The sequence below is a fragment of the Coffea arabica genome, chromosome 3e (genome assembly GCF_036785885.1).
Source record: "Coffea arabica cultivar ET-39 chromosome 3e, Coffea Arabica ET-39 HiFi, whole genome shotgun sequence".
In the NCBI taxonomy this organism is placed as follows: domain Eukaryota; kingdom Viridiplantae; phylum Streptophyta; class Magnoliopsida; order Gentianales; family Rubiaceae; genus Coffea; species Coffea arabica.
Window position 1 is genome coordinate 13,079,447 of NC_092315.1, and position 14,823 is coordinate 13,094,269.

The window sequence follows — 14,823 nt, forward strand, 5'->3', positions numbered from 1 at the left end:
AATTTTTGTTCAATGACGATTTGAGCTAACCTCAAAAGCTTTCACTTAACTCTCTTTCAAGCACAAGACTCCAGAATAAGAAATTAGGACAGATTCCTTCAGTCTACAAGCATCTAATATGGTGTGACAAAAGGACGCCACAGAAAAGAGTGGATGACCCCTACAAGTCTTTCAAGTCTAATTTAATTTATGATATATGGGGTCAATAAAACAGCAGCTACAAAAGAACTTTTCATACGGTTTACGTAGCCTTATCCTTTTAAGTCTTTGTCCCAATAGAATCACAAACCGTCAATTTTCTCAATCATATGTAGTCTGCTAGAGATTCAAGCTACAAGTGAGCTACTCGGGGGCAGTTCGATCAATGGTTTGACTCGAGTTTGAGTAACTCATTTTGTCAAATCGAGTTGAGCACAAGCCTTAGAGAATGAGGCTCAAATGCTCGACGAACTTATTCAAGAAATTAGGTTTTTAAAATTTAAAAGTAATATATATGTGCGTGTGTTACACTTATAAGTATAGAAGTTGTGAAATTTTCCACTAAAAAATTCAGTTCAAGTTCGAATGGCTCAGAAGGATCTGTGAACTCAATTGAATCGAGCTTGAACTTATATACTATTTGGTTGAGTCGAATTTGAACTTAAGAATCTTTACTCATTTGAGTTTGAGCTTGAACTCAAATAGCACTAACAATGATTGAGTTCAATTTCGAGCCTGACACTACTCGAACTCGAATCGGTTCGAATGCACCCCTAATGATATATATAACACTTGAGCTTGCACAACTTTTCAGACAGCAACATAGATCACAACGGAGACAAAGTTACAGCTTCTTTCTCCAAATTTACAATGCATCCAGCCTAGCAAAATGCGGTCTTCGAGGGGAGTCTGGTACAGCAACAAGAAATAAAGAAACCACAATGGATTTTTTTTGTTAGTTTCTCTGCGAATATATGAGTATCATCATGAATTGTTAAATAAAATTCTAAAATTGTATATATTTTAGATGATATAGCACATACTAACAAGTTGTAGCGCTGATTAAGGTTTGAAATGCAACGATAGTGGACTTTAAGGAAACAAATAGAGATACAACTAAAGTAAATTAATTTTCCCAAAGGATCATTTTTTTCAAGTTTGACACCCCCAATCTTGTAATTTCTTTCCTTCAATATCCGTGAAAAATGTCCAGAGGTGTTCCCAAAGCCAACAGACCGTTCAGGACAAAGAAGCATGTTGGAGCAAGTTCACAAACATTATCCAGTTAGTAAGTTTAGTGGACTATGACTTGTTTTATTAGAGAATTAATTGGCAGGGGATTCTAATCCCCGCTGAGGTAATCTGATTAGTTTTGGATTTGGTTTTGTTGGTCAATTCATCAAGCTACCAATAATGATGGTATCCTTGTAATCCTTTAAATTCCTATCACTTTACTTTTTGGTGTCTGTATAATATCCTTGTAATCCTTTCAAACATGCATTTGAGAATAAAGACTCTTATTGACTAGTCAGCAAATAGATGATGGATGCAATTTGATTATGGCCCTAAATTACAGAACTTTTGAGCTTGGAGGGCTGAAATAAGAATCCTTGCTACTTTGAACAGGCAACGTAGCATTAGCTTGCAACTATGACTTTTGGCTAGACCGAGTTTATCAAAGGAATGCCAATTAGCCAAAGATTATTACCACCGAAGCATCTAAAACGCATCTTCTATTTTTGTGGACCACTCCTCCCCCCCTCTCTCCTCTCTCTCTCTCTCTCTCTCTCTTACCTTCCACTCCTTCTTATACCCTTTCCAAACTCAAGTGTTAAATTCAAAATTCAAACCCTAAAACTAGCAGTGGAAAGTGGAGAACCATCCTCTAGTCGAAACTTCAAACTTCAATTCCTTTTTTTTTTAAGTAACCAATGAAAAATAGAATGATCCAAGCCCCACTTTAGCGATTATTGGTACCTTCATTTTTACAGAGACCACACAAGTTTCATTCAGTTGAAAGCGCTAGATTTGGATTTAGAAAAGTCAGCCATACACGAACGTCATGAAAGCTGTCCGAGTTTTTCACTAAATGGACCACTTAATTTATCCATTTATGAGGTATATCATCCTTGGAAATTAGACCAAAATTTGTGCTAGTGAATTGAATCCAAGCGTCTTTTTAAGTGAAATGTCCAAGTTTTATCAACTGAGGAATTACAGTAGATAAAACGTCTAAAACAAACAAGCAGTGGAAAGTGGACAACCATCCTAGTCGAAACTCCAAACTTCAAATCTTTTTTTTTTTAAGTAACCAATGAAAAATAGAATGATCCCAGCCCTACTTTAGCGATTATTGGTACCTTCATTTTTGCAGAGACCGCACAAGTTTCATTCAGTAGAAAGCGCTAGATTTGGATTTAGAAAAGCACCACAGTCAAAATACTAGTATTCACTTAAATACTTATCACTTAACTTTTTGGTGTCTGTTTAATATCTGTATCATATCTTGTACTCCTTTCAAGAATAAAGACTTTTATTGACTAGTCAGCAAATAGATGATCGATGCAATTTGATTATGGCCCCAAATTACAGAATTTTTGAGCTTGGAGGACTTAATTAGGAGTTCTTGCTGCTTTGGACGCCAATGTAGCGTTAGCTTGCAACAATGACTTTTGGTAGCATTAGCTTGCAACGACGACTTTTGGCCAGACCGAGTTTATCATAGGAATGCCAATTAGCCAAAGACTACCACCAAAATATCGCCGTCCCCCACCTCTCTCTCTCTCCCTCACCTCCCACCCTGCTCCATATCCTTTCCAATCTCAACTGTGAGATCCAAGATTCAAGTAACTAATGATAAATAGAATAATCCCAGCCCCACTTCAGCAATTATTGGTACCTTCATTTTAACAAAGACCGCACAAGTTTCGTTCAGTTGAAAGCGCTAGATTCGGATTTAGAAAAGTCAGCCATCCGCGAATGCCATGAAAGTTGTCTGAGTCTTTCACTAAATGGACCGCTTAATTTATCCATTTTGGATGTGTATCATATTTGGAAATTAGGCTGAAATCTGAGCTAGTGAATCCAATCCAGGCGTCTTTCTAGGTGAAATGTCCAAGTTTTATCAACTGCGGAATTACAACCGACAATACTTCTAAAACAATCGGTTGAAGATATTTAATAGATCTTACACCTTAATACCATCATCAATATGATCCCACATCTGCCAATTTATCATGAACACAAATGGGCTGATGGAGCCTTTTTCTTTTCCTTCTTTTTAACCCCATGCTTTTACATCTAATAGCCAAATATATATGTGTACTAAGAAATTAAGAATACAAAATCCCCAATAACTTCATAAGAGAAGTGACATTACAATTTTTGTTCAATGACGATTTGAGCTAACCTCAAAAGCTTTCACTTAACTCTCTTTCAAGCACAAGACTCCAGAATAAGAAATTAGGACAGATTCCTTCAGTCTACAAGCATCTAATATGGTGTGACAAAAGGACGCCACAGAAAAGAGTGGATGACCCCTACAAGTCTTTCAAGTCTAATTTAATTTATGATATATGGGGTCAATAAAACAGCAGCTACAAAAGAACTTTTCATACGGTTTACGTAGCCTTATCCTTTTAAGTCTTTGTCCCAATAGAATCACAAACCGTCAATTTTCTCAATCATATGTAGTCTGCTAGAGATTCAAGCTACAAGTGAGCTACTCGGGGGCAGTTCGATCAATGGTTTGACTCGAGTTTGAGTAACTCATTTTGTCAAATCGAGTTGAGCACAAGCCTTAGAGAATGAGGCTCAAATGCTCGACGAACTTATTCAAGAAATTAGGTTTTTAAAATTTAAAAGTAATATATATGTGCGTGTGTTACACTTATAAGTATAGAAGTTGTGAAATTTTCCACTAAAAAATTCAGTTCAAGTTCGAATGGCTCAGAAGGATCTGTGAACTCAATTGAATCGAGCTTGAACTTATATACTATTTGGTTGAGTCGAATTTGAACTTAAGAATCTTTACTCATTTGAGTTTGAGCTTGAACTCAAATAGCACTAACAATGATTGAGTTCAATTTCGAGCCTGACACTACTCGAACTCGAATCGGTTCGAATGCACCCCTAATGATATATATAACACTTGAGCTTGCACAACTTTTCAGACAGCAACATAGATCACAACGGAGACAAAGTTACAGCTTCTTTCTCCAAATTTACAATGCATCCAGCCTAGCAAAATGCGGTCTTCGAGGGGAGTCTGGTACAGCAACAAGAAATAAAGAAACCACAATGGATTTTTTTTGTTAGTTTCTCTGCGAATATATGAGTATCATCATGAATTGTTAAATAAAATTCTAAAATTGTATATATTTTAGATGATATAGCACATACTAACAAGTTGTAGCGCTGATTAAGGTTTGAAATGCAACGATAGTGGACTTTAAGGAAACAAATAGAGATACAACTAAAGTAAATTAATTTTCCCAAAGGATCATTTTTTTCAAGTTTGACACCCCCAATCTTGTAATTTCTTTCCTTCAATATCCGTGAAAAATGTCCAGAGGTGTTCCCAAAGCCAACAGACCGTTCAGGACAAAGAAGCATGTTGGAGCAAGTTCACAAACATTATCCAGTTAGTAAGTTTAGTGGACTATGACTTGTTTTATTAGAGAATTAATTGGCAGGGGATTCTAATCCCCGCTGAGGTAATCTGATTAGTTTTGGATTTGGTTTTGTTGGTCAATTCATCAAGCTACCAATAATGATGGTATCCTTGTAATCCTTTAAATTCCTATCACTTTACTTTTTGGTGTCTGTATAATATCCTTGTAATCCTTTCAAACATGCATTTGAGAATAAAGACTCTTATTGACTAGTCAGCAAATAGATGATGGATGCAATTTGATTATGGCCCTAAATTACAGAACTTTTGAGCTTGGAGGGCTGAAATAAGAATCCTTGCTACTTTGAACAGGCAACGTAGCATTAGCTTGCAACTATGACTTTTGGCTAGACCGAGTTTATCAAAGGAATGCCAATTAGCCAAAGATTATTACCACCGAAGCATCTAAAACGCATCTTCTATTTTTGTGGACCACTCCTCCCCCCCCCCTCTCTCCTCTCTCTCTCTCTCTCTCTCTCTCTCTTACCTTCCACTCCTTCTTATACCCTTTCCAAACTCAAGTGTTAAATTCAAAATTCAAACCCTAAAACTAGCAGTGGAAAGTGGAGAACCATCCTCTAGTCGAAACTTCAAACTTCAATTCCTTTTTTTTTTAAGTAACCAATGAAAAATAGAATGATCCAAGCCCCACTTTAGCGATTATTGGTACCTTCATTTTTACAGAGACCACACAAGTTTCATTCAGTTGAAAGCGCTAGATTTGGATTTAGAAAAGTCAGCCATACACGAACGTCATGAAAGCTGTCCGAGTTTTTCACTAAATGGACCACTTAATTTATCCATTTATGAGGTATATCATCCTTGGAAATTAGACCAAAATTTGTGCTAGTGAATTGAATCCAAGCGTCTTTTTAAGTGAAATGTCCAAGTTTTATCAACTGAGGAATTACAGTAGATAAAACGTCTAAAACAAACAAGCAGTGGAAAGTGGACAACCATCCTAGTCGAAACTCCAAACTTCAAATCTTTTTTTTTTTAAGTAACCAATGAAAAATAGAATGATCCCAGCCCTACTTTAGCGATTATTGGTACCTTCATTTTTGCAGAGACCGCACAAGTTTCATTCAGTAGAAAGCGCTAGATTTGGATTTAGAAAAGTCAAGCCATCCACGAACGTCATGAAAGTCGTCCGAGTTTTTCACTAAATGGACCGCTTAGTTTATCCATTTCGGAGGTATATCATCCTTGGAAATTAGGCCAAAATTTGTGCTAGTGAATTGAATCCAACCGTCTTTTTAAGTGAAATGTCCAAGTTTTATCAACTGAGGAATTACAGTAGATAAAACGTCTAAAACAAACTAGCAGTGGAAAGTGGACAACCATCCTCTAGTCGAAACTTCAAACTTCAATTCTTTTTTTTTTAAGGAACCAATGAAAAATAGAATGATCCCAGCCCCACTTTAGCGATTATTGGTACCTTCATTTTTGCAGAGACCGCACAAGTTTCATTCAGTTGAAAGCGCTAGGTTTGGATTTAGAAAAGTCAAGCCATCCACAAACATCATGAAAGTGGTCCGAGTTTTTCACTAAATGGACCGCTTAATTTATCCATTTCGGAGGTATATCATCCTTGGAAATTAGGCCAAAATTTGTGCTAGTGAATTGAATCCGAGCGTCTTTTAAGTGAAATGTCCAAGTTTTCTCAACTGAGGAATTACAGTAGATAAAACGACAAAAACAAACTAGCAGTGGAAAGTGGACAACCATCTCTAGTCGAAACTTCAAACTTCAATTTTTTTTTTGAAGTAACCAATGAAAAATAGAATGTCCCAGCCCCACTTTAGCGATTATTGGTACCTTCATTTTTGCAGAGACCGCACAAGTTTCATTCTGTTGAAAGCGCTAGATTTGGATTTAGAAAAGTCAGCCATCCACAAACGTCATGAAAGTCGTCCGAGTTTTTCACTAATTGGAAAGTGGACAACCATCCTGTGAGGACTCGTAAAAACTATTATTTTTAAGCCCTAATTTTGGCTCGATTAATTATTTATTTGGATTTTGCCACGAATAATATTTTCTAGTCTTATTGGACCTAAATATATTTTATTATAATTTCGTTATAATTTTATAGTGTCTCGTTTCAAAAATTAATTTCCGGAAGCGTGTTTAGTGAAAATAGTGAATAGTGCTTGAAAATTTTATCTGCTTGAGAGCACGATAAACTTGGAATATTGGAGACTTGTACAATAGTCCTAAAATAGGTAATTTTATGTTTAAGTACTCAAGTGATAGTTAGTAGTATAATCGTTATAAGAATTTTTCGAAGGTTTCGCGTCATAGCGTTCAGATGGACAGTACGCGTTTTCACACGCGCGACTTTATTTGAGGGACTTTAGACCCTTATTTCGGGACAATTAAGAGTGAATAATATTTATATGATTACAAGTGCATTAGAGGTTTAGTGCACTAGTGAACCAAACGAGAGAGAAAATCGAGCCCTAATCGCGCCAAACGCACCCTATGAAGAGTTGACTTATGGGTGATTTGTGGCCACAAGCTTGTAGCTTCTCAAGAAAACCAATTTTGATCAAAATCACTCTCCCTCCTCTCTCTCTTGGTTCGGCCAGCAGCATTGGAGAAACTAACATTTACTCTCTCAATTTTACTTCACAAATCTTCACAAAAACTCATTCAAATCCCACCAAATTTGAACTACACCTAGCCTATCACTTGGAGAGACCATTTAGCTAGGAAGAAGGAGAGCTTTCACGGTTTTCTTGGAGCATTTGAAGGGCCGAAAATTCTGATCTAAGAACACCAAGAAGGTATACCATGGTCCAACACCTTAAACTTGATTTATGGTAGTAGAAATGCATCTCTAAGCACTTGCATGTAAGTGGATGACTTGATATTGTTGGAAAAATTGGAAAGTGGGCTCTATGAACTCCCACTCTTAGGTTGTTACTGATTTTGTGGTTGATGATATTTATAATGTTGGTTTAGTGTTTGAAATGGTGGATTAATGGTGTATAATTAGTAGAAACTTCAAGGAACTCATGGGGTAGAAATCTCTGATTTTGCCCCTGACTTGTTCGGTTATTTTAAGGCCAATTTTTTATGATCTAATGGCTTGAATATGATTTTTATATGTTGTATTAGTTGTGTAAAAATTTTCATTGGAAAATATTGAGGTTTGGTTGGGCAAATGAATTTCTTTGTGAAACTAGTCAAGCTGGAAAACTGTTTCCGTGTAGCTCTGTCCAGCAATAGTGTTTCGGCCGTAACTCTGTCCTCCGACGTCAAAATTGAGTGTCGTCAGTGGCATTTGAAACTAGATATCCACACCTTTCCAACGGTATAAAATGCATGTTCTGGTTCCAAGTGTGTGAGCCAAACCAATCGTTTTAAGAAGGCTGCCCTGTTTCTCTGTTCTGCTGGAACGATTTGATGATGCTGCAACTTTAGGCTTAATTTCGAGCCAGTTGCATGCTGAATCTTAAAATGATTTATTCTGTGAAATTATAGCGCCCTATGAATGTATTTTCCAACACTATCAACCATGCTCAATTCTGAGTTAAATTGAGTGAGTCATGATCAAAATACGGTGACTGCCCTGTTCTTGAAAACCCTTGGATTTGGACAGTTTTGATGTGAGACTTGTTGTGGTCTTACTAAATGAATTTCTTGGTGCTAAACACCTACCAAATGTACCATGTATATTCCTTAGACTTTGCTTGCACAAATGAACCATGTTTGGAGGTTTTCCTTAGCCGAATGTTTGGAAACGGAGAGAAATGGAGCTAAAGGCAGTTTTGCCTTAGTAATTTCAAAACTTTGGTTGATTGGTTAACCACCTTCCCGAAGGTATTTTTCCACGAAATTTGATAGAGAGATACCCTTCATATAGGAGTACTATACTACAAAATTTGGTACCAATCCAAGTCCGTTTTGATAGTTAACTAAAGGTCCAAAGTCGGAAACCCAAATCTGGAAATTGTTCAAGAGTCTTGAATTTTCCCCAACTTTGACCTACCATATCTTGGTGCTCGAAACTCCGATTCTCGATCCGCTTGTTCTGTCCTAAACCTTACTTGCACCTCTAATTGATTTATAAATTTCAAGGGCAGGTTTGCAACGAGTGAATTCTGCCAAATTTCCAAAGTTAGCGAAAAAAAACCAACCCCGGCTCAATCCTGAACATTCTAGAACAGTGATTTCAAGCTCATTTTTGAGTACTTTTCACTTAGATTCGTGGAAAAGAGTCTTCTAAGAACTTTTAGTACTTTCCAAGAGGTTTCCAACGGTATAAAGTTTTCCAATTTTAGACTTGTATCAAATGAGATATAATTTTTCAAAGATCCATATCAAAACTGAAATTTTCCAACTTTCAAGAAAATAGAGTTTTCCAAGAACTCTTTATTCTTTCGACATTATGCAAACGTTTTAACCTCGATTTCTAAGATAAAAACCCAAATGCTCCTGTACTTTATGAAACGCCACTCGAACCTCGATTTACAAGTAATTAAGGTTCCTTTTCACAAAATTCCCTAGATTATAATAGTGCACGAATTATTTCTCGATAATTGGGTTGTGTGAATAATAATGCACTATTATTTGCTCAGGCGCACATTAGGACCTTCAAGAGGATCCCACGGTGGACGCTTGAACTTTCCTTGACCTTACTTGCACTTAATACTTGGTGAGTGTCAAGTGTATGAGTACTTGATACGTGCTTAATTGTTATGAATGATTACTGATTTTAGGAATGGAGACGAGTGTGTACTTTATCTCACTCGTTCTCATTTGAATAAATGATATTGAATGATATTGAATGAGATTGAATGCAATGGCTGCATACGTCGCTGGAGTGAATCTCCCAGACACACAATTGTAAATGGGGGACGCCCAAACTCATAGGCTGACCTGGGACTCGAGCCGGCATGGGCTTGGTCGGGAACCTAGGCGTGCCATGAAACAAATAAGCTCGACCTATTGAGAGGTCTTGCTTGGCATACTCGTGGAGTATTGCCTCATACATGTCTTGCGGGCCCGAGTGGGTGTTCGGTGGACGGAAAGAAGTAAGTGGTGATCTACGGATTGGAAATACCGACCCAGTTGACGGAGTGTCATCGGGGAAAGGTATACGAGTGACATCGACAAAGCAAGTGGAACTTAGCTCCTGAGAGCTACTATATCCTTGAATTGTTACTGATAAATTTCCTTTGGTGAATTGTCAATTATTGAAATATATTATTGTTTAGCTCGTAATTGAGATTGTTATTTGAACTACGTGCTTGCATGTGTGTTCTTGGCCTCACGAGCGTTTTGCTCACCCTATAGATTTGTTTTCCTTAACAGGATTGAATCTCGGGAAAATGTGGAGAAACCCTCCTGATGTACTTTTGTTTTAGGGTTTCTATTAGATTTTGGCTATGCCCTTGGTTTGGGTTGTACTTTTGGAATTGAAGTGTAATATTTGGACCTGACGTATATTTTGGATTTGAGTTGTATTTTGAACACCCCATGTATGGGTTGGATAATGGATGATTGTTAAGCTTGAACGCTTCCGCATTATTGTGTTTATGTTATTCTATCTTGTTGTGACGTTCGGTCTGGCATTAAGCTTGAATGAAATTGCTTGAGTCCTGGCGATAGTTAGGCAGGCGTCCCGTGGATACCCTTTGGTTCGCTTTAGGATGAAGTGGGGGCGTCACACATCCTCTAGTCGAAACTTCAAACTTCTTGTTTTTTTTTTAAGTAACCAGTGAAAAATAGAATGATCCCAGCCCCACTTTAGCGATTATTGGTACCTTCATTTTTGCAGAGACCACACATGTTTCATTCAGTTGAAAGCGCTAGATTTGGATTTAGAAAAGTCAGCCATCCACGAACGTGATGAAAGTCGTCCGAGTTTTACACAAATTGGAAAGTGGACAACCATCCTCTAGTTGAAACTTAAAACTTCAATTCTTTTTTTTATATATCCAATGAAAAATAGAATGATCCTAGCCCCACTTTAGCGATTATCGGTACCTTCATTTTTGCAGAGATCGCACAAGTTTCAATCAGTTGAAAGCGCTAGATTTGGATTTAGAAAAGTCAGCCATCCACGAACGTCATGAAAGTCATCCGCATTTTTCACTAAATGGACTGCTTAATTTATCCATTTCAGAGGTATATCATCCTTGGAAATTAGGCCAAAATTTGTGCTAGTGAATTGAATCCAAGCGTCTTTTTAAGTGAAATGTCCAAGTTTTATCAACTGAGGAATTACAGTAGATAAAACGTCTAAAACAATAGGTAGAAGATATTTAATAGATCTTATACCTCAATATCATCACCAGTATGATCCCACAACTCCCAATTACCATGAACACATACGGGATGATGGAGCACATTTTTTTTCAACCCAATAGTTTTACATCTAATAGCCATATATATACATGTGTACTAAGAAATTAAGAATTCAAAATCCCCAATAACTTTGAAGACTTCAGTCCCTCAATCCTTTGTTATGATGATTAACAAGCTAAAATGATTATTTGAATTAATATTTTTCAATGAAAATTCTGATAGAACAGGTGCTCAATCACTTGGGAAAAAGGAAAACAAAGAAAAGCAAGAAGAAAGGAACGGTGTCCCTATCAGTTGGACGCAGCTTCAAACACACCCAGGAGGATTGGACGTACAAAGCAACCTTCAAAGGAATTACATCCATCTTCAGACACAGTTTTGAACACAAGAAACAAGGATCGGCTGTCCAAAGATGGAAGAGCAAATATAAATCTTGAAGGGCATCCCTATCGACCATTCGAAAAATTCAAAAGCCAAGTTGGAATCCTCTGGTCATCTGTCGGACGGACTCTTGGACGAAGGAGAACTTGCATTGGCCATCTGAACATCTACACAAGAAAGCTTCTCATCCTTGATTAAACGATTGTATCGAACGCTAGCATAACGATCAGAAATCTGATAGTTTCAACTTTCAACAGTCGTTTTTTCTGCATTAAATGATTGACCATTAGAGGGCATTTTCGATCAATTTTTGGGGTCCTATAAATACGATAAAGTCTAAACTCATTAACAACTTTTGTCTATATCAATTATGAGCTCTCTAGAGTAATTTTGGTTTAAAAAATACTCTCTCTCTTGTTCACTTGTAGTTTTTTATGAGGTTGAAAAGCTTGTAAAATTCTTCATTGTAATTGTGAGCAATTCAATTTTAGCTTGGAAAGGTTAGATATATAGGAAGTGTAAAACCTTTTCACTCAACTAAGGAGAGATTAATGTGAGTAAAGGTAATCATTTCTTTGTACAAAGTGGCATTGTTTCATCAATTTTGACGAACTTTTTTAATGGATCAACTTCGATCTTGGAGAAGCTTGGAAGTGTACCTTGGTATCATGAGAGTACCATTTCATTTGGTTTACTTTATTTAATCTATTGCTCATTGTTTGCTCATTTAGGTGCTATACTTGCCTCATCTTTATTGTTTTCTACTTACTCGCTTTAGTTTGTGATCATTTAGATAAATTTGGTTAGTTAAAATTAGATAAAATCAGCCATAACTTATCTAGTTTTTATACAACTTAATTCACTCCTCCTCTTAGATTACACTTGACACTTGCAAAGTTTATAAGAGAATTGACAACAATTCTTATTTCATGACGAATTGAGCTTACCTCAAAAATTTTCACTTAAGTCTCTTTCAAGCACAAGACTCCAGAATAAGGAATTAGGACAGATTCCTTCTAGTCCACAGGCGTCTAATATGGTGTGACAGAAGGACGCCACAGAAAAGAGTAGAAGACCCATGCAAGTCTTTAATTTCATTTGTGATATATGTGGTCAAATAAAACAGCAGCTACACAAGACTTTTTCATAAGGTTCACGTAGCCTTATCCTTTCAAATCTTTCTCCGAATCTCAATCATATATACAGCACTAGAGCTTGTACAAGTTATGAGACAGTCACATAGAAATAAACAATGACGAGCAAGACTTTTGCTTCTCCTATGTTCATCTTCTTTTGGCTTTTGATGATTTCCATCCTTTTAGTCCAACCCGCTCTCTCTGGACGGACATTTGGCGGCAGCGGTAAGTATACATCTTTCTTATTCACAGTTTTTTTTTTTTAATTGCTCAACAGTGAGTTTGCTTTAATCGAAAACATTCATCTAAATTGGATACACTTCCCATAAACTATGATGATGATGGTACAAGTCATTGATGCATGAAAGTTGTTGATTTGGGAATTAGAGTAGAAGGAAATTGCACTATTTTCCTCGTTCTCTCTAAAAATTCTCCAATCAAAATCTTCTCTGCCTTTTTCATGGAAGAGAGATCAGACAAATTTGGTCTTTTTCCATAAAAGGGAGTCCTCTCTTTAAGTTTTTTTAGTTTCTATCGTAGCAATAAATTCTTTTGTAGAATTTTCTAATGATAGATTATTCTCTCATAGAATCTCCTAGTGAGAGTTTCTTCTTCCCTAAATTGTTTTAATAAAAGTTTTATTCTCTCCTAAGTTTTTTTTCCTTATGAGGGTTTTTTTTTCAGTTTTTGTCATTTTCTGTGAAATTTGAGATTTTGTAGATCTAGTTTCTCAAATTTGCAATTTCTCCATCTATTATTATCGTATCTAAACTTCTCTTTGAAGTTGAACCAGTTTTTAATCATATTTTTTACTGTAAGAAAAATGCATAAACCTATTGGGTTACAATGATTTATCTGGATAGAAGATATGATATGTTGGAGCATTAATGTTATATTTATTTAAATTGATTTTCAAATCTGTGGTATCTATTAATTTCAGCTCTATATGTATTTGAGTTATGTTTGATTTGATGTATTTCTGTCATTAGTGCAGATTCAATAATCTTTTCCATCAAAATAAAGAATAGAAGGAAAATGGCTTGACTTTTGCCCTTTTGATAGTGATATCTAATTTTATGATAATAGTCTTTTTTTTGTTTTGTATTTTGGCAAGGTGGGGGTAGCATGATGGGAGGGGATCCAAGTCGTGCTCCCAAGGCGACCGGCGGAAGTTCTCCTACAAACTCTGCTCCTAAAGATGGAGGCGGTGGATCCATAGGTTATGGGCCATTACAAAGGCATCCAATTTGCAACAAAATACGATACGCCTATTGTTTGCGGCCCCCACCAGAAAGACCATGTAATTATTATACCCGTTGCCGTCCCCCACTCCCACCAAAATAAAGTGGCCAATAAAAGCGGACTGGACCTGATTCCCTATTAATAAAGTTGGACTCAGAGTGATCCAACCCTAGTTAAGCCCAGAAAAAAATGAGCCCATGCAATGGAAATATACGTATGGATTAGATGTTTTGAGGATATCTTTCAAAACTTTTATGATAGTGTGAAAAACTTTTAATGTAGATGGTTAGGTGTTTTGGAGTGTATTATTATAGTATTGTATTTAAAATCCTTGTTTATGAAATAATGGTAAATTGTATAGACCTACATTTCAAGTGTTTGTAGAAAATTAAATATATGAAGAGATTGTGCATGTGTTGATTGTAATTTAGTAAATTCGTAAGATGCAGAAGCTCTCAAACTACTTATTTTACTAAATTATTATTCATGATAATATTTGGCGTTCACATTTTTCTATCTATAATGGATAAAAATGTGTTTTGACGAGAGCTCTTGTAGTTTGGTCCGTCATAAGTACACCTAGTGGTGATATAAATCAAGTTTAGGGGTTTATATTCTCAACCTAGAAGAGGAGATAGCTTTATCTAAAATATGAAACTTCTCCTTTGGTCCAAACTTAAACTTTGTGAAGTTTGGTCATAAATTCCAATTGACGTTGGCAACTGGATGAAATCTCTGCATGGGTACATTTTATTGACCATACGATTCACTTTGGTCATAATTTGGAGTTAGGTAGGTTTGAGTCTCCCTCTTTGAGGCTTCTTGCTAATTTACTTTGCTGATTCCCTTTCATTTGGATTAAATTTGCATAAATTTTTCTCTTTGATAAATACTTTGTCCTGAAAATGGAAAAGTATGCAAGAATATTGAGTATATTGGCATCCATTTGAGTTTTCAGTGTGCAAGTTTGCAAACTGTTTATGTTGGTTCAGGACAAGTATTTTGTTATTGGTGAAGGAATTTTAATATGCATATCTGGTTGCATGGCAGCATATTTACTGCCAAAACTGTGCTTCGTAATGAGTTCAGAAAATATTC

At 36.3% G+C, this 14,823-nt stretch overlaps 1 long non-coding RNA gene across 1 annotated transcript; it reads left to right on the forward strand.

Moving 5' to 3' along the window:
- The first annotated feature begins 12,205 nt into the window (after positions 1–12,205).
- LOC140038980 (uncharacterized) lies at positions 12,206–14,137 on the forward strand. Its single transcript, XR_011842507.1, has 2 exons — positions 12,206–12,708; positions 13,598–14,137. It is a non-coding gene; the product is annotated as an uncharacterized lncRNA (long non-coding RNA).
- The last annotated feature ends 686 nt before the right edge of the window (positions 14,138–14,823 follow it).